The 23,317-nt window shown below is 42.1% G+C and overlaps 1 protein-coding gene across 1 annotated transcript in view; it reads left to right on the top strand.

Annotated features, from left to right (window-relative positions):
• Positions 1-1,273: 1,273 nt before the first annotated feature.
• NAV3 (neuron navigator 3) overlaps positions 1,274-23,317 on the top strand; it is a 438,084-nt gene continuing 416,040 nt past the window's right edge. Inside the window, exon 1 of the mRNA XM_028745995.2 lies at positions 1,274-1,931. The gene's annotated coding sequence lies outside the window, so the exon portion shown is untranslated. The remainder of the gene's footprint in view (positions 1,932-23,317) is intronic.

The following is a 23,317-nucleotide window of genomic DNA, read 5'->3' on the forward strand; positions in this document are numbered from 1 at the left end:
TATTTGAGTGTAAATCATTGGGATAGAATGTATATTTGATTTCACAAGCTTTCTATAATACATTAACCTGCACAAGCGAAAAATATTTTTAAAAGAGTCTGTACACATATACATAGAATCATACAATTAATTGTAGAGTTGGAAGAGACAACAAGGGTCATCTATTCCAATTCCCTGCAATGCAGGAATCATAGCTAAAGAATCCTTGATAGAAGGCCATCTAATGTCAGTTTAAAACCCCCAATGAAGGCGAGCCCACCAAGTTCCAAGGTAATACTACTACTACTTTTATTATTTATACCCTGCCCATCTGGCTGGGTTTCCCCAGCCACTTCGGGTGGCTTACAGCATATATAAAACATAGTAAAATAGCAAACATTAAAAACTTTCCGAAACAGGGCGGCCTTCAGATGTCTTCTAAAACTTATGTAGTTCTTTATCTCCTTGACATCTGAAGGGAGGGTGCCACTACCAAGAAGGCCCTCTGCCTGATTCCATGGTTGAACAGCTCTTATCCTCAGGAAGTTCTTCCTAACATTTAGTCCGAATCTCCTCTCTTGTCATTTGAATCCATTGCTTTGGGTCCTATCCTCTGGAGCAGCAGAAAACAAGTTTGCTACCTTACGAAAAAGAAAAAGGGGGTTGGGACCAAGCTTGCTCCATCTTCCATGTGGCAGCCCTTCAGATATTCAAAGATGACTATCATATCACCTCTCATTCCCGCCTTTTCCAAGTTAAACATACCCAGCTCTTCAACCGTTCCTCATAAGGCTTGGTTCCCAGACCCTTGATGTTCCAGCTTGTCAATACCCTTCTTAAATAGTGGTGCCCACATCTAGACACAGGATTTGAGGTGTGGTCTGACCAAGGCTGAATAGGGCAGTACTATTACTTCCCTTGGTCTGGATACTAAAGCAGTCTAGAATTGCATGTCATTCCGTGGGCCCCAATTTAGGAGTTTCTTTCCCAGTATACTTTGGGTGTAAACTCTTTCTTTGGCCTTCTTGGCTCAGTTTTTAAAAAACAGCTTTGATTCCCCACCCTCACACCATTTTGATTCAGGGTAAGTTTGCAAATTGTTGTGTTGTTGTTGTTGTTTTAAAAACCCAACCCTTAACTTGGCTCCATAGTTGTCAACTTTCCCCTTTTCTTGCGAGGAATCCTATTCGGAATAAGGGAATTTCCCTTAAAAAAAGGGAAAACGTTGACAGCTATGCTTGGCTCCAACCATTGGATGCTGCTGCGCTGCTGGATGCGCATTCCTAATGTAGAAGCATTGAATATAAACAATAGAATCGAAACCTGCGTAGAAACCTCGGCTTTCCGCACGCGCTTTGCATTGTTCCTGCCGGAAACTTTCCTCTGCGCGACCACCCTCCTTCCTCCTCTTCTTCCTCCTCCTCCTCGTCCCCTCCCGACCCCCTGCTGATATTTCCTTCTTTTTTCTTTCTTTTTAGGTGATTGAAGGGGGAGCCGGCACAGGCGCTTCCCCTTTAAATTCCAGCTGTGTGGCTAGGAAACAGCTCTTCTCGTTGCAAAGCGCTGGGCTGGGGCTGCTGGTGTGAGACTGTCCTTCCACTTCCTGGCTCCGGCAGCCGGGAGAAGATCTGATCGCCCCGCCGAGTCCTCGGGGGAGAGAGAGAGAGAGGAAGGCAGAGGAAGGAAGGGGGCAGGCGGCGCGACTCCTCCAGACAGAGGGGGGGAGAGAGAGAGAGAGAGAGAGAGAGGCAGCCGCACAGCCGGGGGTACCTTTTGGCTCCGCTTTCTCGGCTGCCCTGGGATCGGTAGCCTTCGCGGCATGTGCAAGAGAAGGATGGAGGTGGCTGGTTTCTAAATCATCCTGAAGACTATTTCCATAGTAACCTGCCGAAGTGGTGCAATTTGAGCGAACTGAGGCTTTCTCTCCGCACTTCCAGGATGATATCTGACAGGTAAGGCTTCCGGAGGACCCTTGGACCGCTGGTCTTTCTCTCGAGGGTCTATAAATATCCATATGTCTGTGTCTCGATTATCCTATGTTTCCAAAGTTGTCTTTAGGGGGGAAAAATCGCTTTTCCCCAATTTGATTTATTTACCCGTATTAAAGAAATGATGTAATTTCTGGGCTCCTAACCCTTCCTACATTTTTTTAAAAAAATAAAGACAGCTGGGGGGTGGGTGGGAATGGTTTTTTTTTTTTTAATGCTTCTGTTCTTCCGTTATTGTCTTATAAAGAGAGGGATGTTGGTAAGCCTGAACGCACAGTCTTCCTGAACGTTTTATTCTGTGGCGTCGGCGGCAGCGGCGTAGATTGTGGACTAGTGACTTTAGGGAGCCGGCTCTGCTGGCTGGCTGCTCCAGAGGCGTGTGCCGAGTAGCAGCACCTTTGGCCCAGGGCAGCCTTTGCAGGCGCCGGATTGATGGGTTGCGAGGGGCTTTTTGGCAGATGAGAGAGGGATGACGCTTCCTTACCTTCTTTGTTTGTCCCCTTACTACATATTCTTTCCTCCGCCCCATTTTCCAGTTCCTCTTCTCCCACCCCCTCTGTTTGTTTGCCGGTTTCTCCCCCCCCCCCCGTTTTTGCTTCTTTTATTGGGGTGGGGGCGGGCGAAGGCGTAGGAGAGAGAAGCTGGAGGAAAAATGCATGATGTACTGTGCCTTAAAACCTGAAATCCGGAGAACACCCCAAAGCAAACGCCAATATTGTCATCCCTTCTCCCGCCCTGGCTGGCCTAAAGCAGGCGATCAGCACGTTTTCGGTACTTTATTGATCTTTTTTCTTTCTCGGGGATTGTAGGTGCAGATGCATGTTGTGTCTCTCCAGCAGTGCAAGGCAGGCTGCCGCCCCGCTTTGAGAGGCGAGACACTATTGTGGTGATCAGCGTTTTCTCCGGGAGATGGATGGCACCTTGATCTCTCCCCAAAGCAGTCATTTAAAAGGAGTTAACGCTGAACATCCATTCTCCCCTGTAAGACAAGAGGTTGGCAGCATTAGGGGTGTGTGGGCTGGAGAGACGGAGGAGGGAGGGTGAGGCTTGCTAGTGGCTGTATTTGGAGTGGGGCGATTCAAAGCAGAAGCTGTCAGTTTGGGTGTTAAAGTGTGTGTGTGTGTGTCTGCGCGTGCGTGCGTGTGTGTGAGAGAAATGCTGGCTCTGTGCACGCGTGTGTGTGAGAGGGAGGGAAGGAAGGAAAGCGGGTAGGGGAGGGGGCGAAAGTAGAAGAAAGCAGCCTGTTGTTAATTGCCTAGGTTACAGTTCCTGCATCCATGCCTGCCTGGACTCTTCCAAGTCCTAGTGCCTTCCCTGTTTCCAGGTTGTATGCATCAGGTACAGCTGGAGAGTTCTGTGGTCCTGGGTGTGTGTGTGTGGCAACAATCTGATTCTGAAAGGGAGTCTAGCATTCAGTTAAATTCAAATGTGGGCAAAACGTATCTCAATCTAGTATTGTGTATAGAATTTGACTAACTTCCTCTCTGGCAAAGGTATTGTGCTATTAATGGTTGCCCAAAAGGAAGAAGGTGGATCTTTATCCAACAATCCATTCCAGGCTTGGGATCTGGACATTTTCTGCTAATTTCTGCCTGTCAAATTTCTGTTAAAGGTACAGGAACCCATCATTAGAATGCTGACAATCCAGTGTGAATATGGTGGACCCTCATAACGTTGTTGGAAGCCCGACTTCCTCTATGATTTATATTATTTGGTCTATTACTGGTGGAACTTTGAACACAACCTATATAGCTTGGCCCAAAGTATTCCGTTTTGGGGTTGGGAGAAAACAAAGTAATGCACAAGCAGAAGTATTTTTAGGATTGAGACGTGAGCACTCGGACTATTGTGTTCTCATGTGACATTTTCCAACTAGCAGGGGTGGCCAGTACTTTTTGCATTGGGGACTGGTAAAGCAGAAGGCAGGGAGGTCAACTGTAGGTGGAATCAGAGCCAACTAATTCTCGTAATGTCCCCATCTTCCTCCCTGCTGAGTTCTATAAGGGCAACACTGAGACTAAGAAGGAGGAAGCTAACAACATAAGAAGAGCCTGCTTGATCAGGCCAATGGCCCAACTCATCATCCACTTCTCACGGTGGCCAACCAGATGCCTTTGAGAAAAGTATGACGGCAGGACAAGTGACAGGTGGCTGAGGGCAGGCTGAAGTTGGTGGGGCATTGGCCCATTTGCCTTAATAGACGATCCTCCGTTGCCAACTTGAAATGACAAGCTATTAAAAAATAGATGGTAATCTATGAGAGAGATGGATGGGTGTGTAAATTACATATTAACACACCACACCTTCCGAGCAGTAGCAAGGATCCAGGTTATGTTTCCATTGGAAAATCAAGGTGCAGCCAAGTTGGCAGAGTCTTAGAAATACGGTTTATTCATGTTTACACCAGAACCCTTCAATAGAGGGGGGTACAGAGCATTACACCCCCAAGCGTCTCTCTCATTGCTCCTCTAATAGTTTCAGTAAGGTTGGGTCCAATGCAGCAGCCAATCATGGCCACTGGTCTCTCAGTGCAGCTTCGTAGAGCCAGCACTGTATGGGGTTCTCCCTACTCCCTACTTTCTCATGCTTGTTTGCTTGCCAAAAAAGGACAACCTTTTTTCTGTGTGACTCCACGCCCATCTTTCCCAGGCAACCTCCCCCTCTACCTTTGCCTTGTAGATGGCAGGGCCATCATCTCTGTCTGTCTGAAAAAAAGCTTAGCCAGTCAGCTTTGATTAAATTCCAGTACCCCAGGATCTAGAGGGGAAAATCTTGCATCCAGGGATCTGGGCATCCCTGTTTCCACACTAACCCATAACACTTTATTGATTGATTGATTGATTGATTGATTGATTGATTTTAATTTAATTTATATACCACTCTTCATCAAAAGATCTCAGGTTGTTTCACAAGATAAAACCATGAGATAAAGGCACAAATAAATAGTTAAAACAGAAACAACTAAACAATACCTCCTACAAACACACTTAAAAGGCTGTAGAATATTAACTGGCCAAAGACCTGGTTGAAGAGGAAGGTTTTTGCCTGGTGCCTAAAGGTGTATAATGAAGGTACCAGGCAAGCCTCCCTGGGGAGAGCATCCCACAAAAGGGGAGCCACTACAGAAAAGGCCTGTTCCCATCCTCCAGACCTCACATGGAGGAGGCACATGAAGAAAGGCCTCAGAGTCCAGATATATATATATCAAATCTAGCCTTGCTCACCCTGGTAACCGTGGTGTCTGGGGCTGATGTGGTCCAGAAACATCTGGAGGACCGCAGGGTGGTGAAAGCTGCTATAATGGATGGCAGAGTGGACTGACTGAAAATGTCCCAACTGTTGTACTGATGGCGACAGGAAGAAAGTGCTTGTTTAAGGGGACCAATATATTGACCATAAACCTGTATTTGGAAGTTCATATCAAGTGCAGTTACCTAGAATGAAGTGCATTTACTTGATTAGCAACTAAGCCCGTGTCAACACTGTTCAGTGCTGATGCATTCCAATGTGACTTTGTGTGGCTTATTCCTGCTGCTGAAACACAGGGCCAGTTATGATGCTACTTGGTACTACTGCACAGAAACCATTTCTACAAGGCTCCATAATGCATTGGAATGTGAAGTTGGTTTTTTTTTGCAGGAAAATATGAAGCCATGTCTTATGCCCAGGTCAGACTATTGGTGCATCTGGCTGAGTACTAGCAACTCTCCAGGTCAGAAGTCCTTTCCTCTCTTACTTCCTGGGACCCTTAATAGGAAAATGCAATGAATGAACTTTGGACCTTCTGCAGGCAAAGCAGGTGGTTTATAAATGGACCTATGGTCCATTTCCCACTTGTTTCAGTATTCTTGCAATAAGGAAGTGATAATTTCTATGTCACTAATTCATGCTTTTGTGTTTGGGAAAAACAGTATATGTATATGGGTGTTGGTGTAAAGGCAACAATCTATTTGCAGAATTGTTGCATAAATAGATGTTGAATTTTTGGAAAAGAGCCCTGGGGCTCTTTAAGACGCTTGCATGACAAAGTGCTCAGATGCCAGTAACATAACAAATAACATAATTTGTAATCATGATAATATTTACTGGAGAATGAATAGTTCAAGTGAGATATTAACATTCCACGGAAGAACCCCATAGCCTACTAGTACCTATATGCAGCTATGAAAAAAGGCAAATTTTGGTGGCACACGCTGTCTTGGGCTAGAGTTTGCTTCACCAGATGCATCATTCTTGGCAATCCATGGAAATTTACGCAATAATACATTTGCATAATGTGCTGGACTATTGTTTCATTTCACCTGCAAGCCATGGCTGGTTGGCTATCCCTGGCTGCTGTAGAATCTCTGTATTTAATAAGATGATTCAATAATAGTAACTTCAGCCTGCAATATCTCATTGCCATTCAGCCACATGATACATAGAATCACAGCTATTCTTTAACCAAAATGCCAAGGAAACGAGAAGTACGTGGCTGTTGCATCAAGGAGATAGTCATCACTGCTAATGGAATCCAGTGAGAGACTAGAGCAGTTCTAGGCAGGTTTTACTAAAATAATAATAATTTTAAAAGACTTGCAGGATCCAAAAAGGAAATACATGCCCCAGCATGCCTTTGGATAAGGTCATTTATCCCTTCCTTCTTAGCATAATTAATTATCCAGTTTATTCTATCAGCTTTTAATGAGGATGAACTGCTGAAGGATTAGAAAACATGCTTTCAAAAAGTAGTAATTTTATGCCTCCCTTCTCCATTCAATAAACAAAAATGTGTGTGTGTAGTACAAATAAGAGACTCATCATTATCTATTTTTAATGGCTTATCTCATGGGCTCTCTAAAGAAAAAAACACAATGAAATGTAAGCATTACTGTCAGGAGTCTAGTATACCTGTTACATCTTGGAACTGGTCTTCGTAAACTCCAGAAGAGCCCAGAGCCACCATCCCTGCCAAGTCCATGGGGCTTTGAATCTTTTCAGCAATACTGATTCCTAAAGCTAACTTAATGAGTTTTATGCCATTGCCCTGATAATAAGGGTGTGTGTGTGGATGGACTGATAATCTATCTACATTGAGAAGTTTGCTAATTCTGATGATATTAAGGTAATCACTGATTGTTACTGGAGATACACTGAGGAACTTTTAGGCGTGCATAATAGAAACTGATACTCTTTGGTCCCTATCAAGGGCCAGACAAATGCACAATTATTTCATTAAAAAATTATTTCCTGCCAGATACCATCGTGCTGAAGCTTTTGCTCAAAGCAGGCAGAAGACTGATTAGTCATCTAACGAGTGAAAATAGTTAAAAAACCACACAAAAAAACCACATGGACGGCTCTTGTTTTAAACATGTAAAATCTGCAGGAGATTAATTTTGCTTATAAGCCAATTGTATGCGCAAGCCAGGCGCATGGCATAAGCACTGCTAAGCTATTTTAGAGAGAATGCTGTTTTTCAGCTGATACAACCTTCACTGTCCTCCCATGTAAACAGACACGATTCCTTACTAGATGTATCTAAATCTGTACTCCTATTGCAGGTGGGGCTATAATATTAGAATAAATGTTCTAACAGTAGGATATGTTTGATTGGAACAGGCTGCCTTGGGCAGTGGGTACTCCTTGGATATACTTTAAGAAGAGGCAAACACAGCTGTATGTCGGGGTGCTGTAGTTGCTGTGTTCTTGGTCTCCCAAGGTTCCATTGAAGCCTAGGTAAAGGTAAAGGGACCCCTGACCATTAGGTCCAGTCGCAGACGACTCTGGGGTTGCGGCGCTCATCTCGCTTTATTGGCCGAGGGAGCCTGCGTACAGCTTCCGGGTCATGTGGCCAGCATGACTAAGCCGCTTCTGGCGAACCAGAGCAGCGCACGGAAACGCCGTTTACCTTCCCGCCAGAGTGGTACCTATTTATCTACTTGCACTTTGACATGCTTTTGGTTGGCAGGAGCAGGGACCGAGCAACGGGAGCTCACCCCGTCACGGGGATTCGAACTGCCGACCTTCTGATCCACAAGTCCTAGGCTCTGTGGTTTAACGCGTAGTGCCACCCACATCCCTTCCATTCAAGCTTAAAACCCTGTAAATACTACTATGGGGTTGAATAGGATTGTGAATAATGGCTGTATTCTCCCCCATTAAAATTAATGAGCATGATTGCTAGACCCATTAATTTCAATAGGTCTACTCTGAGCAAAACTTAGTTGAATACCACCCTTGAGGTCTTAAACTCCTTCAGAGGACATCTGCTTGGAATGTACCAGAGCTTGAGCCACAGTGGGAAACCTAAAGTGTGTGGGAGACTCTCTATTTGGTGGTAATAGAAAGGCACTCTGAACTTGTTCGTGGGCCTTTCCCCTTCTCTCTCTTTTACTTCACACATCCCCAGGACTTATTAAAAACATGCTAAAGCTAAGTCCTGGTGAACCCTGGCACAAGCTGAGCCTTGAACATGACAACTGCAATTCCACTGTTTGACCATTTGTAGTGTTATGAATAATACTGTATACCAGTATTACGGCATGCTCTCATGAACAGTGGCATAATGCATATTTCTGCCATCTTCCACAGATCAATTGCATCTTTCAGCCAAGTCTGAAAGTATAGAATGTGCTTGGAGACTGTAGGCATTCCCTGCCCCCCCCCAGCTGGTAGAGAACATTTACATTTATGTTGCCATATTTGTCCTTTTAAGTCAGCCTCCAAGGCAATGTTGTGGTTCTTGTATCATTGCAATTTAAAGTTAATGATCCTGAGCTTCCTGTTGAAATGATGAAAATATTGTGACATAGCAACACAGGGGATAATTTTCAACCCTGAGGTTTTTCCCCAGCTCTGGTTTGAAATGCAGCAGGAAGCCTTAGGTTTATCTTCAGAACAGAAACAGCAGTGACTTACCAGAAATGTATAATCAGATATATTTTAATGTTTCGGTATTAAGAGCATTGCATTTATAGAGCTGCTGTGAGAAAGCAGGGGCGGCTTGATAATAAGAATACCAAAAATAACCATTCTGTGCCTTTTTATTGTAATGTTCCTATCCTCTAAAAAAATATGGCATGCTGTCTAGGGCAGAAGAGCAATATTAAGACTGGTGTTTTCATCCCACCCTCTGAAACTACACTATGTGATCTGAAGGGAGAGCTTAAAAATGCTATAAATAAGCTATGAGGAGTGATGTTATGTATTATCCCATGGTTCCTCCAGCCCTCCAGCCCAAGACACTTTGCTGCTTACTGCGAATAGCAAGATGGTGTCCCATCCATTTCCATGCACAGAAACCATGATGGGGCAGTGTTCTCATTCCACTTCACCTGAGGGTAGCGGACTACTTTAAGGAGCACAGGGCAAGCTGCATGACATATCCAGCACTGTCCTCCAGGACCTTGCTGCTTCTCTGTGTTCCCCTGCACCTGCTGTCTGAGGCAGCTTTCTCACTCTGTCTAAGGGTAATGCCAGCCCTCAGTTGAATGCAGCTATACTCTAGCAGCAGATACATTTGTATACATAGGCTGCATGCTGAGGGAGACCTGGTATTGCAGGGGAAACTATTTTATAAAGTTGCCATGCCAACAGCTGTGCTTTGTTTTACCAAAGAATCCTGTTGATCTGGTTTTTTTAGTCGAAAATATGTGCCAGTATTTTCAATATGCGTCATGTGAAACATGATCCTATGTAGGCTAGTGAAGGAATAAGTTCAGAAGGACTTGCTCCCAAACAAAGCGTTCACATGTTTACTTGGCGTGCCTACTTGGAAGTCAAGTCCCTTTGTGTTCTGTGGAATCTATTCCAGAGTAGAATGTATAGGAATACATATCTTCTGCCTTGCAATAGCTTCTACAGAGTAAGGCTGTCACAATCTTGTTCAGTTAAGACTTGCATTGGTAAAACAGGGAGGTATGAGCATGAGAACAATTAAGAATCACATCATCTGGTTCATGGGCTAATTTCTATGGCAAGAGAGGCTAATGCATGCAAGTTTCCTTCTGTTGTTTTTCTGCCTTTTTATTTTTTAAAAAGAAGGCAGCAGAAGAGCATCCCCCCTCCCCCCGAAGGGTGCTGCTGATTCTCTTCCAGTGCTAGGCCAAATATTTGGCCATAGTGTGAAAGATTAAATGGGGATTAGCCATGCTTCTGACAAACCCATCTGCATTGGTGCCCAATTCCTTTCAGCAAATCTGGCTCATGGACTGGAATAGTAACTACAGAGCTCGGTGTTACTTCATTATTTCATTTAATGATCAACACATTTTAAAAATAACTATTGATTAATTGATTTACAAGACTTGATTCACGGTGTACGATGCCTTTCTCAAATCTTTGTCTGCCCAGCTTTGTTTTGAATCTCCTCCAGTGCTTGATCCTTTTAATGTGTTTTCTTGAGAGTTGACATTTATCCACAGTGGCTTATTTGTTGTTGCTTTCACATTTTTGTTTTACGTCTTTATATCCCACTAGTAACCATCAGGAGATTGGGGAGGAAAAACAAGAGTATAATAGCTTTATAAAACTTAGAACAGTGGTGACTGAGAACAACTTTTCTCCTTTCATAACTCTTGGACTGAAACAGGTTCAAGGGTGATCAAAGAAAGTGCATATCCACACAATGTGTAATTTAGGAAGCATCCACCTTAGGTCAGACGTGAGTTTTCATCCAAAGGGCTGCATTTCCTCATGAGTCGCTTTCTAGGGGTTGCATACCGCTGGTGGGCGGGGTCGGAGACAAAAGTGGGAGGAGCAACAGATGTTACTCCCATCTTTTTTCAGCCTACATCCGCACCACAGGAAAGCTACCCTCCTCTCATCTCTCCATCCAGGCAACCATGAAACTTAATCAAAGTTCCAGCCAAGCTAAAGCACTCAAGGAGGGTGTATACCGCATGCCCTCAAACATTTTTTTCTGATGAAAATAGGGACGTCCCATTCTGTAATGATAATTTTACTATTTATACCCCACCCATCTGACTGGGTTGCCCCAGCCACTCTGGGCAGTTTCCAACATATATAAAAAATAATAAAACATTATTTTTAAAAAATAAAAAAAACTTTCCCTATACTGTACAGGATTGCCTTCAGACAGCTCAGGGGTCAGATAATTCCAGATCCTCCAACATTTCTCCATTGAAAATAGGGACATCCTGAGGATCAGATCAGAAGCTGGGACAGCTTCTCTAATTCAGGGACATCCCTGGGAAATAGGGACACTTGGAGGGTCTGATAGAAGGCCCAGTGTGGTGTTCCAAGAGCCAAATAGCGACCTGGAGGGGTCATGCTTGGTCCTGGAATTCTCTACTCATATATTAGATGGTTTTTAAAAAGAGTTAGTTGTTTTGTACATTAGATATGACTGCAACATAGAATCTTTATCTTCTGGGCAAGAACACATCTGCATACAAGGGCCCAGGAGCATACAATGGGGATGGGCTTTTAGCCTTCATGGCCTGCATATGTGACTTTCCATAGGCATCTGGCTGTCCATGTTGGAAAAGAACTGGACTTGATGGCCCTCTGATTCAGCAGGGCTGAATTTAAACTGGCTGTTCCAGTTTTATTTGGAGGGTTTGATTCTATCTTGCATATGTGAATTTTTCATAGGACCAACTTGGTCCCGTAGCCTGGGTGTGGCTGGTTTTCAGCCTCATTCTACTGGATCTCATTTTCTTATTAAATGGAGGAACGCTTTCTATGTGCAGAAGTGCAAATAGAAAGAGCAATTTGGGATACAGAAAAAATACTGCTGGGTTTTTAATTTTATTTCAGCAATGCTACAATTTGAGGAGATCTGAGCTATGAAAAGTAGAAAAGTCTATTCTAACAATAGCTATGAGGACTAAAAAAAAAAGTTCCCTTATTTACCTTTTATAAATGTAATCTGGGATGCAAAGACCTATTTTAGACAAGTCCTGGATTTTAGAAAGTAACCTGCTTGGTTATTGACTTTCCCTCTATCCCTGGTTAATGACAAAGCCATACCACATTGCTTTTGATATCCGCCTCTGTTTGATTTTTCTAACTGCTTTGTTGTCGTGTGTGGGAGGGGTGGTGTGGACGTCCAAGGTTGCTTTGGGGAACATAGAGTTAGTTTCATTTTCTTAACGTGGTACCCACCCCATAAAGACTGTGAAAAATAGTAACAAGATATCCATTGTTTATATTAAACAAGCAAGCAAAAAACCCAGGTGTCAAAAGTACCTTCAAATTTAGCAAGATCTGTAGTGATCCCAAAGTGCACTTGTTATAAGCACTGAACACCTTATTCTTTGAGCTTGCATTGCACCAGTGCCTTTCCCCACATTGTTTTATTCCCAACTGCACAGGCAAAAGGGGGACACCTAATATTACTGGGACATCAGATTATTGATAGGTGAGCATCCCACCCACCTACCAAACTTGTCTGCATCCAGTAGTTCAATGGAGACAGTGCAGCCTTTTTATGTATTGTGTTAAAGGAGGAATGTATTGTGTGGAGGTTTGCGGTGCTAATACATGCTTATCAAAAGCATACTTTACAAGCATAATTGGCACAATAACAATCTGAATAATTTCTCTGTTCTTTACATTTCTTTGGCCTAGCTTCCTTTGCTTAGCCTCTCCGTTACCACCGTTCTTCATTCATGAGATGCAAAGTAAAGCAGATTCTGTGCTGAACACAAATACGTTATCAGTTCAGATGTCTACAAATAATGACATCAACTCACATTTTGTACATGCATCATTTAAACGATGCTACTGCTTTTATTGTCATGCAGCTATGATTGTTGTCATTATTATTATTGTTTTGAGTTGATCTTGTTCTGCAGAAGCCTCAAGAATAAGTCAGTTTTGATTAAGGTTATGTAATTTGATTTTAAAAGGTGTCTTATGTTGGGCACAAGATGTAAATTACTTTTCCCATTTAGATAGATTTAGTTTCTTGTTTATGCTGTTACCTTAGGACTATCTTTCCATGATCTTGCTCTTAAGATGTGACTTGATTAAGAACAGCTTTTCATTTAGTGTTTGCTTTACATACATGGACACGTAATTGCTAAAAGTTGATTTTTTTATGTAGATAGAAGTTTCAAGAGAAAAATTACTCAAGTGACTTCATGCTGTGAAGTGTGTACTACATTTTTATGGGCTATTCCTCTGCTTAAGTGAGTAATATCAGTCGTTTCTGTCCTTTTAATGCTGACACTTGCTTTCTGAGCTGGCGTTTAATTCATACAAGTGTCACTGAACAATTTTTCCTCCTTAGAGTTGATGGGTACAGCCCACGAAAGATCAATGGTGTGCATGTTATATTGAAATTTAATGGGAATTTCATATGACCTTACCAAGGTAGGCATCTCTGTTCTGCAGTAATGGTGGGCTCTACTAATGGTGGTCTGTTTTTAGTATCAAGTTTTTATTAAAGCCTTTTTTTAAATAATACAATAAGATGAAAGAAACTAACCTAAATAATAACAAAAAAACAGAAGAAGATACGGATGGGGTGAAAGACCCCTCTTTTGAAGGTAGATCTTAACCCTTGTCTCATACAGAAAATGATGGGCACTCCCATCTCTCACCTAGGAACCCTCATCCTGGGAGTTCTTTCATTCCCCAGCTCTCACTCAGGGTCTTTCCACCACCCACCCACCACCTTCCGGCTTCAGATCTAACAGAGCTGAATTGTAGATTTCCCTTAGTTCAGATTTCATGTTGGCACCTCCATCATGCCTAATACTAGTGAATACTAATGAACCAGCCCATCCAGGTTTAGAGGAGAAACTTGATTAATATCAACAATGCTTAAAAGTTGTGAACTTTGTCTATTGCGTCTTTTAGTTTCATTTTTAAAGATAATGCTTAATTTTGTATCAGGCCAAAGGTACTCGTTTTATTTTCACTTCACCCTGCAGTGTTTTGTATGACTTTGTATTTTCTCACTATGATCCATTTTCTATTAATGGTGGAATTTACTGTTTGGTAAAAGAGTCATGAATTCTGTCATGCGGCTAATTTAAGGCTATGATCTTTTGGACAAGGGTGCTTGAAGAATGGTTTCACTGTTGCTCTCTTTGGGTTCTGACAGTACTTGCATGGTATGCTGTGTCTTATCCCTGGTGAACTTTATTCCTGTTTTATAAGACACATACCCCTCCCCGCTCTCTGCACTTAATGACACAGTCATGAAGTCAACTAAGGAAAAGTGAAAACAGCAGCAAGGGTGTCTTCTCTGTTGTTGCATGATAGTATTTCTCACTTGACCACATCACAATCCAAAGTTCTTTCTGTTACTCTGAGCAGGTCCACACCAGACATTTAAAGCACATGACTTCTCCCAAAGGATTCTGGGAACTGTAGTTTCCCTCTCACAGACCTACAGCTCCAGCATCCCTAACAAATTACAGTTCCCAGGATTCTTTGAAGGAAAGCCATGTCCTTAAATGTGCATTGTATGTGGTATGAAGGTACGATGTGGATCTGCTGTTACATATAATTACCCAGTGAATGTCTTTTAACATCACAATGTAAAAACAATTTCCTTTGCTCGGATTCACCGGAATATATATGCAATAATGTCTATCCAGAACTGATATTTGTGTGGTTGTTTTACACCTTAAAAGCTGTAAAGTTCTATGCATCAGTTAAGTATACTATGTCATGATTTTCTCAGCTTTCCTTGTCTACTTAATTTAGCTGGAAATCTGTGGCCAAACTTAATCCTTCATAGTAGGGCTTCCTTTGGTTAGCCTGTTAGCCAGCGTGGTGTAGTGGTTAAGAGTGGTGGACTCGTAATCTGGTGAACCGGGTTCGATTCCCTGCTCCTCCACATGCAGCTGCTGGGTGACCTTGAGCTAGTCACACTTCTTTGAAGTCTCTCAGCCCCACTCACCTCAGAGAGTGTTTGTTGTGGGGGAGGAAGGGAAAGGAGAATGTTAGCTGCTTTGAGACTCCTTAGGGTAGTGATAAAGCAGGATATAAAATCCAAACTCCTCTTCTTCTTCTAATTGTGGGTCTGCTGTGAAGCTTTTGCCTATCGTGATGCTACTTTGCTTTAGTGGTATAGGCCAGCTGCCTTTAAATAAACACGTGCAATTCTGCAAAATGACTGTGAAAGGCTGCCAATTAATATAGAGTGTTCAAGATTGGTGTTGTCACAGTTTACTTTTGTGTGTGTTTATTCAAGAATAATATTTAGGTACAGAATAATAAAAATGTACAGATATTTGTCATTCTTGAGTCAGTAACAGTTATTGCAAAGCTTGATGAGTGTAATAGACTAAGTAACAATAGAACAAATAACGATTTACCCCCCACAAGACCCTCTCAAAATAATATTCTTTTGTTTTGTTAGCAATGCACATGGTGCATCTTCCAGAATAACATTGCAGCAAAACAGTCACAGCTTATTTAATACTGTATGCATATTCTTTTGCTGGCTGTTATATGCAGCCCAGCAAAAGCAAACTTCTCCATTGTAACAGTTTATTTGGATTTTGACCATTAGCCAGTGATAGATCTTTACTATTTCATAGATGCCTTGATTGGAAATCATACCAATATCAATGTGTTGGGCTTTTCCTCTGTGTTGGCCAAAATCAATGCTTGACAAGCTACAGAATAGGATTTTATTTTCATTATCTCTACATATGCATAACAATTCTTCATTGATTTATAGATCAAAATAATGGTATTTTGCTGGTTGTTGTTGTTGTTGTTGTTGTTGTTGTTGTTTTGCCATACTGAGTTTCACTGGGAAGGACAGGGTAGAAATTTAATAAAAAATAATATTTGGGTCAATGGGTATCCCATTAATTTCAGTAGTCCTTTGCATACTAACCCCCCCCAATCTTATTAGTTAGTTTTCTATAGGGATGATTTCCCTGCAGAATTTACCTATATATAATTTTTGCAATTGGTTGGATAGTGTTTTCGAGGTTACCAGCATGAGTTTGACCAAACTGCGGGAGGTAGTGGAGGACAGAGGTGCCTGGCGTGCTCTGGTCCATGGGGTCACGAAGAGTCGGACACGACTAAACGACTAAACAACAACAAAATTTTTGCAATGGACAAAAAAAGTATACTTTTAATAGTTTAGAGTGCTAAAATTGTGGTAGATCTGCAAAACAGGGAGTGCTGTTTCTATTTAACTTGAAACAAACAATACAGGGAAATGTATTGCTGCAGGAAAAATGCTGTTGGTTAATATTCCTTCCCACCTATTGAATGAATCAACTGGAACTTGGGGACGGTGGCAAAACAATAGGCCTGGAGAAGAACATTAACTTAGTCTTCCTTGTTTGCAGTCAAACAATGCATTGAATTTTACAAGAACCTTCCTGCTCCAATTCTCAAAGAAATGTTTTCCACTAAAGGCTTTATTGCCACAAAATAACTGCTAGTGCTCAGTGAGTAAAACTGGCTAGCCCTTCTTTGGAAGAAATGGGTTTTATTTTCCATTCCCCTAGTGTGAAAATTTGAGCGTGTGCCTTAAATTGTTGTCTGAAGATGCACAATTAGGTGCTGAAGCATTAGAGGTTTTTGAGGCACAGCAAAAGTAATAGTATCACCTGAGGTGGCGTTAAACTTTGAATCTCTGAAATATATGCATATTTCAGCAAAGCATTTATCAGACTTTCTGGTGGTTCGTTTTAACAAAGTCCTAAAGAAGTTAAAATGGAGTGGTGGGGGATATATTCAGCCTGTACCGAAAACTGTTTCTGTATGGAACAAGGTTCTACTTCCTTTAATTATACTGATTTGGGGCATTCTAAAAATATGAGTCCAGCATACAGCCTAAGCATTTTTCCCCTCCTTGGAATCTGCCAGTGCATCTACATGCCACCAGGGGGTGCTCACATGGCAACTTTATAGTCATCCAAAAAAAGAAGAAAAAAAGATTATTGGAACCTTACAAGGATAACCTCAAGGGAGACCTCAAGAAAATTCTTTGTGCCACCTTCTATTATAGTGAATGCTGAAGGAAATGACTGTTGGGAACTGTGAAGGAGAGGGTGAGAAGGAAACAGTGAGGCAGGGATTTTGCCATGGTGCTAAGAAAGGGCAAAGGCTTTGAGGCCCAACTGATAAATTTTTCACATGAAACTAGGTGAGTGGATTTTAGGTACCTTCTTGTGTGAATATAAGAGACTATTTCAAGCTGACAAGTTGCCACAGCATTCATATAACTACTTGGTAATCTGTGTTATTTGGTCAAATGAGGAAAACTTCTACCTTACTTCAACATTTTAGAACATTTATATCTAGGGAAGCAGGGGAACGACTAAAATTCTGCCCATTACTTGGCAAGGCAGATATGTTGACTAACACCGTAGGTGTATATGGAATCACTTGTTGTAAATTGCTACTTGGGAAATCTGTAGCCTGTGGCAGATTTGCACATGTATGCTCAAGGACCAGAGTGCATTGTTTATATGACAACTTCCGATGAGCTTTCCAAACTTTTCATGTTGGGGACACACTTTTTAGACACGTGTCATTTTTGTGACACAGTCATTTAGTTTTACTAGCAAAATGGAGGTTAAACTAACCCCTTTCCAGCTCCAGGAGGAGTGAGGAGGAGAGTTCGTGTGACACACCTACACACTGCAGCCGACACACTTAACGTGTCGCGACACACAGTTTGGAAAGCTCTGTTCTGATTACTAGATGGTGAGTAGTGCCTGATTGCTCTTCCCACGAGGTGCAGGATATTTAGCAATATTGCCTATTTCAAATCGTTGTTCCTTTGCCATGATAAAATCAAGGGAATAGTACTTTTTTAGATGGATTGACTATATAGTGAATCCATCCAAAGGGGCTAGTCGAGTTCACTTATTTACTAGTCTGTGGAAGGAAAGTATAATGAAAAAGTAACTTCACACATGATCGTATGGCCCACCTGTGTGTACATGAATGAATATAAGCATTACTTCCGCTGACAATGGAGGCAGAACATAGCCATAATGGCCGGCAGCCACTGATAGCCTTTTCCTCCATGAATTTGTCCAATCCTCTTTTAAAGTCATCCAAGTGGGTGGCAATCACTGCCTCCTGTGGGAGCAAGCTCCATCCTTTAACAATGCATGGTGTGAAGAAGATGATAACAGGTGTTTCCAAAAGACAAGGCTTTGTATAAGAAGCAGTATGGGCAGATGTCAGAGCCCACCTGGCCCTGCAGAGCCCACTGCTGCCGACATCTGCCCTGGATCCCACGTGTGGGGTGGCTATAAGCTACTGTTGAATATTTCTTTTGGAGGCTTGGAACTTGAGGCTAGGCAGCAAAGTCGATCTAAGATAGCAGCTGCCTTGCACAGAGCTGTCACCTCATTGGCTCCCATCAGAAGAACACTAGCACAGGTAAGCCTGCCAAGGCAGGGACCCTACCAGTGGGCATTATGCCATGGAACCGGCTATGCATGGTGCGGGCCCTCATATTAGGAAAGTTGCATGGGATGGTGGTTGAAAAGATGTGGGCGATAATAATGCATTTGAGCACATAGACAAATTAGCCCCCGACATCTCTATTCATGCTCAGTTTGGCATTTTAACCAATATTTGGGGAAGACCTCTCTTGGCCCAGCAGTATTGTTCGAATGTTTCTTGTGTGGTTTGTTTGCTTACAAAAAGGGGGAAGATGAAAAGGCAGTGTTTAAACTGACAGTCATTTGATTTGCATTTGTAGCAGGCGCTGCCTCTCTTGTTTAGAGGCTATACAATTTTCATTTACAGCACGACACATGCTGCATTCATCAAGAGGATTAGCTGTATTCTGTGAATTAGGAGGACAACCTTGCAGAGAATAATGCATTTGACTACATGAAACGCTTTCAGCCTGTTTCCTCCTATTTTTAATGCCCTCCCCTGAAGTTAGCATGTTTGTCCAGATCCTCCTTACTTCTGTCCTTCAAAATGTGCTTTCTTTAAAAGATATTGGATCTAGTTCAGGCTTGCATTGAAGTCTTATTGGCAGTGGTTAGGAGTTGTGCAGGACTAGGGCCAGTGAGACAATAAGACAGAGTTGCTCTCAGTTAATTTGTTTGGGTTGAATCTATTTTTAAATAGTGGTGGTACATTTCTTCCCATTGTAACATCCAGACTCAGATTACTTTCATATGTGATTGACCGTATTATCGTTCCAAGAAACAGCAGCTTAATTCCATGCAATTTATTGAGTACTTTGTCTTTTATAAATCAGGCTTTGAAAAACTGAAGTAGGAATATTAATGCTAAGATTTTAAAGATGTCTGGAGAATTTGGATGTCTATCGCAATTAGTTCTAAGAGGAAGTGTCTGTCCAAATCTTGGAGGAGGGTTTTTGGAAGATGCTTTTGTATAACGATGTTGAAAAAGCATGCCTTATGTCTTTAGTCTGAATTTCAAGGATTTCCACCCCCATGAATGTGAAATAGAGAATAATAATGTAGGCTGGATTACTTCTCTTTTTTTCAATCCTCTCCTCCCCACTTCCTTTCACGATTAACTTTCTATCCTATATTTCATTATACTTGATTAAAAATAGACATTAGGTAAAATTTGCAGGTGGAGGATAACATCATAAAAAAAACATAACTGTTGTTTCATTTTTGTTTTGATTCTGATCAGAAAAAATATATTGACATTCTATGACATTGATATCCTGGCTTGTAATTGGATATTAAACCGCAGTTCACAGTTTGTAATTACCAGGGAACTGCAGTGTAATAAACCCCAGAAATATTGCATTCTGATGTATTCAGCAGATGCTGGTCCAATAGGACCGAGTCCCATCAATTTGTCCTCAGCCAGCTCCCACCTGCCTTCCTTCTTGATTGCATCCAGCCTTCTGCCTGTCACTTCCTCTTCCTCAGTCTTCGTGTTGCCCTTGTAGGACTCAACAGGCAAGAGGATTGGCAGCAAAACTGTAATTAGTTGGTTCTGCCTGTTATCTGCTGCAGCTCCACCTATCATTGGTTTTGGTTTCACCTACTGTTGCTCTCCCAGCCGCCACTGGATGCATAATAAAAAGGAGGATGGAAGGTGATGAGGGGAGTGCTTGACGACCAGGCTTGTTCTCTACTGCCTATGCATGATGATCTGGCCTTCCTGGACCACTAGAAATTTCTCTTGACAAATCCCAGATTCTGATCAGGCATAGCTACAGAAAAAAATTGTAAGGATGGGTTTGTTCATAATTGTTAAGATCCACAATATTTAATGTTTATTGTATGTCTGCTTCATTTTAGGAGTTAGAAATAATGGTGTGTGTGTGTGTGTGCTGCAAGGGACCAGGAGTTTGCATTTCATTACTAGTACTGAAATCAATGTTCACAGTGATGAATGCACGGGAAGAAAAAATACTGGCTGCGTCATGTGCTTCAACATTACTTTTCTTCACAGTATTTGCCTTAAAGTTTACCTGGGAATGAACTGCTGGGTGCAGCAGCTATGTAAGGAAATGCACTGGCATTTTCACCATCTATGGCCTTTCTTCTTCTTCTTTTTTTAAGTTACAGAAGTGAAGGCAAGTAGATCCTTCAGGGCAATTGAAAGTAACACAGTTGGTGAGGCAAAATCTGTTAATTCATTCCAGTTTTATGTAACTTCTGATTTAGGTCAAAATGACAGCACTGCAAGATGTATGTGAGGTGAAAGCCAGTGCAGCAACTCTCAAGTATATAAATGAAGCAGCATGCCTCTTTGAGCAAGAACAATCCTCAAGAGCATATCACACCCAAGCTCAGCACACTCCACCGGTTCTCTACTTGCTTGAGGATATACTTCAGAGTCTTGATCTTAATCTCTGAAGCCAATAATAGGCCAGCTTCATTTCTATTTGAGTCTGTCTTGCATCAGCAAAAGTAGATAAGGTCGGCTGCCAAGACCTTTCCCCCAACATACATATTTCAGTTTGCAATATTTGCAGCTTTTTTAGTTTAGAAAAAGGCAGGTAAGGGGGTGGGGAGGAGGACACACACATGATAGAGGTGTATTACTGTTTGCAAGGTGGGGAGAAAGTGGATAAGGGCAAAAACCTCTAATAAAAAGGTAAAGGTACCCCTGCCCGTACGGGCCAGTCTTGACAGACTCTAGGGTTGTGCGCCCATCTCACTCAAGAGGCCGGGGGCCAGCGCTGTCCAGGGACACTTCCGGGTCACGTGGCCAGCGTGACATCGCTGCTCTGGCGAGCCAGAGCCGCACACGGAAACGCTGTTTACCTTCCCGCTAGTAAGCGGTCCCTATTTATCTACTTGCACCCGGGAGTGCTTTCGAACTGCTAGGTTGGCAGGCGCTGGGACCGAACAACGGGAGCGCACCCCGCCACGGGGATTCGAACCGCCGACCTTTCGATCGGCAAGCCCTAGGCGCTGAGGCTTTTACCCACAGCGCCACCCGCTCCCAAAACCTCTAATATTATTAGAGAATTCAGCACCAATGAAGCTCAATTCAGGACATTTTTTTTAAAAAAAATCTTCTTCACACAGCATATAGTTAAAACAATGGAATTAATAGCAATGGCCATCTATTAGGATAGATTTAAAAGGGCATTAGACAAAATAATGGGGGGTGTCTATGCTCTGCCTCCCGCTTTGAGGGGCAGCATGTCTCTGTATATACCACTTGCTGGGAATTGTAAGTGAGGAGAGCATTGTTGCATGTAGGTCCTGTTTGTGGACCACTGTGAAAAGACTAGATGGGTGCACTAGGTGGGCCTTTGGCCTCACACAGCATGGCTCTTCTTATGTTCTTACTTGAATATAGCTCTGTATACGTTTCTCCAAAAAGGAGTCGGAAGTATCACCCAAAGGCTAGACTAGCAAGGGTAGTGTTTAATGTTGCTAACTTGATTCTTGGCTCATTTGTAGTGGACATAGAAGCTGTGTCCAAAACATCTAGGACTAAAGATAAGCTGTCCAAATTCCCTTGTTGTCTTGGCTGTTTCCAGTATTGCTGCATTTAAAGTATTGAAATGCTGATTTTTGCTCATGATTTTGTAATGCAACACTGCATCGCCCACAAGAGGGAGGGATTGGCAGGCTTGGAGTTAGGACAAAAAGTGAAGAAGTCAAAATTATATTCAGAACAAATTCTATGTCACCACCAGCACCCCGTCCCAAAGCAGCACAATTAAGCATTGCTTTAAACAACCAGAATGAAGATAATTGAGAGTGGGCTGAAACCCAGATTAGAGAGAGAGACAGAGACGTTTTATTGTTTGGATAGGTTACTTCCTGTTTTGCTCCAAGAAGCTGTTTTTTAAATGCCCCTGGAGTTGGAAATGAGAACTGCCTCTAGGAATCAGCGGAGAAATATAAGAAATTGAAGCTGCTTAAATTAGGGAACTGTTTGCCCACCTTTGAAAAGAAAAGCCCAATGAGGAGTGAGCATGCTCAGTGAACATAGAATACACACAGGCACAGAGGAGGGGAGACGCAATGCAACTTCTGGAGTCCTACCCCACTCATAATGAATACTGGTCAATTTGGAGAGAAAAAATCCTTAACATTTAAAATTGCAATGCTTTTCATGTCAACAGGACATACCATTATTCCCCACTCTTCCTTCTTAAAATCAGAACTATCCAGATATGCATCACGAGTGGACTAATATAGTCTGGTTTAAATGCAATTTGCTAATATGTATTGTGGGATGTGGGTTTCTGTATTTTTTACCTACCCGCCTTCCAGCCTCACTTCTTATTTTCATGGCCTGAAATTTTTCTGCCTTGCATTTCTGAATTCCCCACCCTTTCTTCCTTCAAAATTGGTAAAGTTGAAAAAAAAAGTCCACCCCATGTTGTGTTACATCTTTCTGATTCCCTTCTGTCAGCTTGGGGCTGATAGCATAGCCATTAATTGTCTGCTTTAATTATTGCTGTTTTTACAGTAGATGCATGCTGCTTTCATGTAAACTGTAAATACTGCAACACTTAGAACATCCAGATTCTTCAGATGCAGCTGGGCATGTTAGTTATAGTCCTACAGCAACTTTTAATTGAAGTCCAGCAGCTCTTTCAGGGAGCTGGCTAAGAGGAATGTTTGTGCGTTTGATTGATGTTGGGAATTAATTTCTGCCAATGAATATGTCTAAAAGCATGTATCCACGCACCATGCTGTGGACATTTGAAAATCTGCACCTTTGGCCAAAATTAATTTACCGCATAGTATTCAAAAACATCATTTATTGGATAATAGAACTGAGAGGTTTTAGAGGAAATGAATGTGTTATTGTTGTAACAGAAATGAGAGAACAGACAACACCTTCCAATAGAGGCATAATAGAGACAATGTTAAATAAATAGACAAATCTGTCTAACAAGATGGATTTGGGAAGAAATGGTAACAAAATTGCAACAATATGGGAAGTACATTTGCTGATAAGCATTGCTGCAAGTGACTCTG

Source organism: Podarcis muralis, chromosome 10, assembly GCF_964188315.1.
Source record: "Podarcis muralis chromosome 10, rPodMur119.hap1.1, whole genome shotgun sequence".
NCBI classification, from domain to species: domain Eukaryota; kingdom Metazoa; phylum Chordata; class Lepidosauria; order Squamata; family Lacertidae; genus Podarcis; species Podarcis muralis.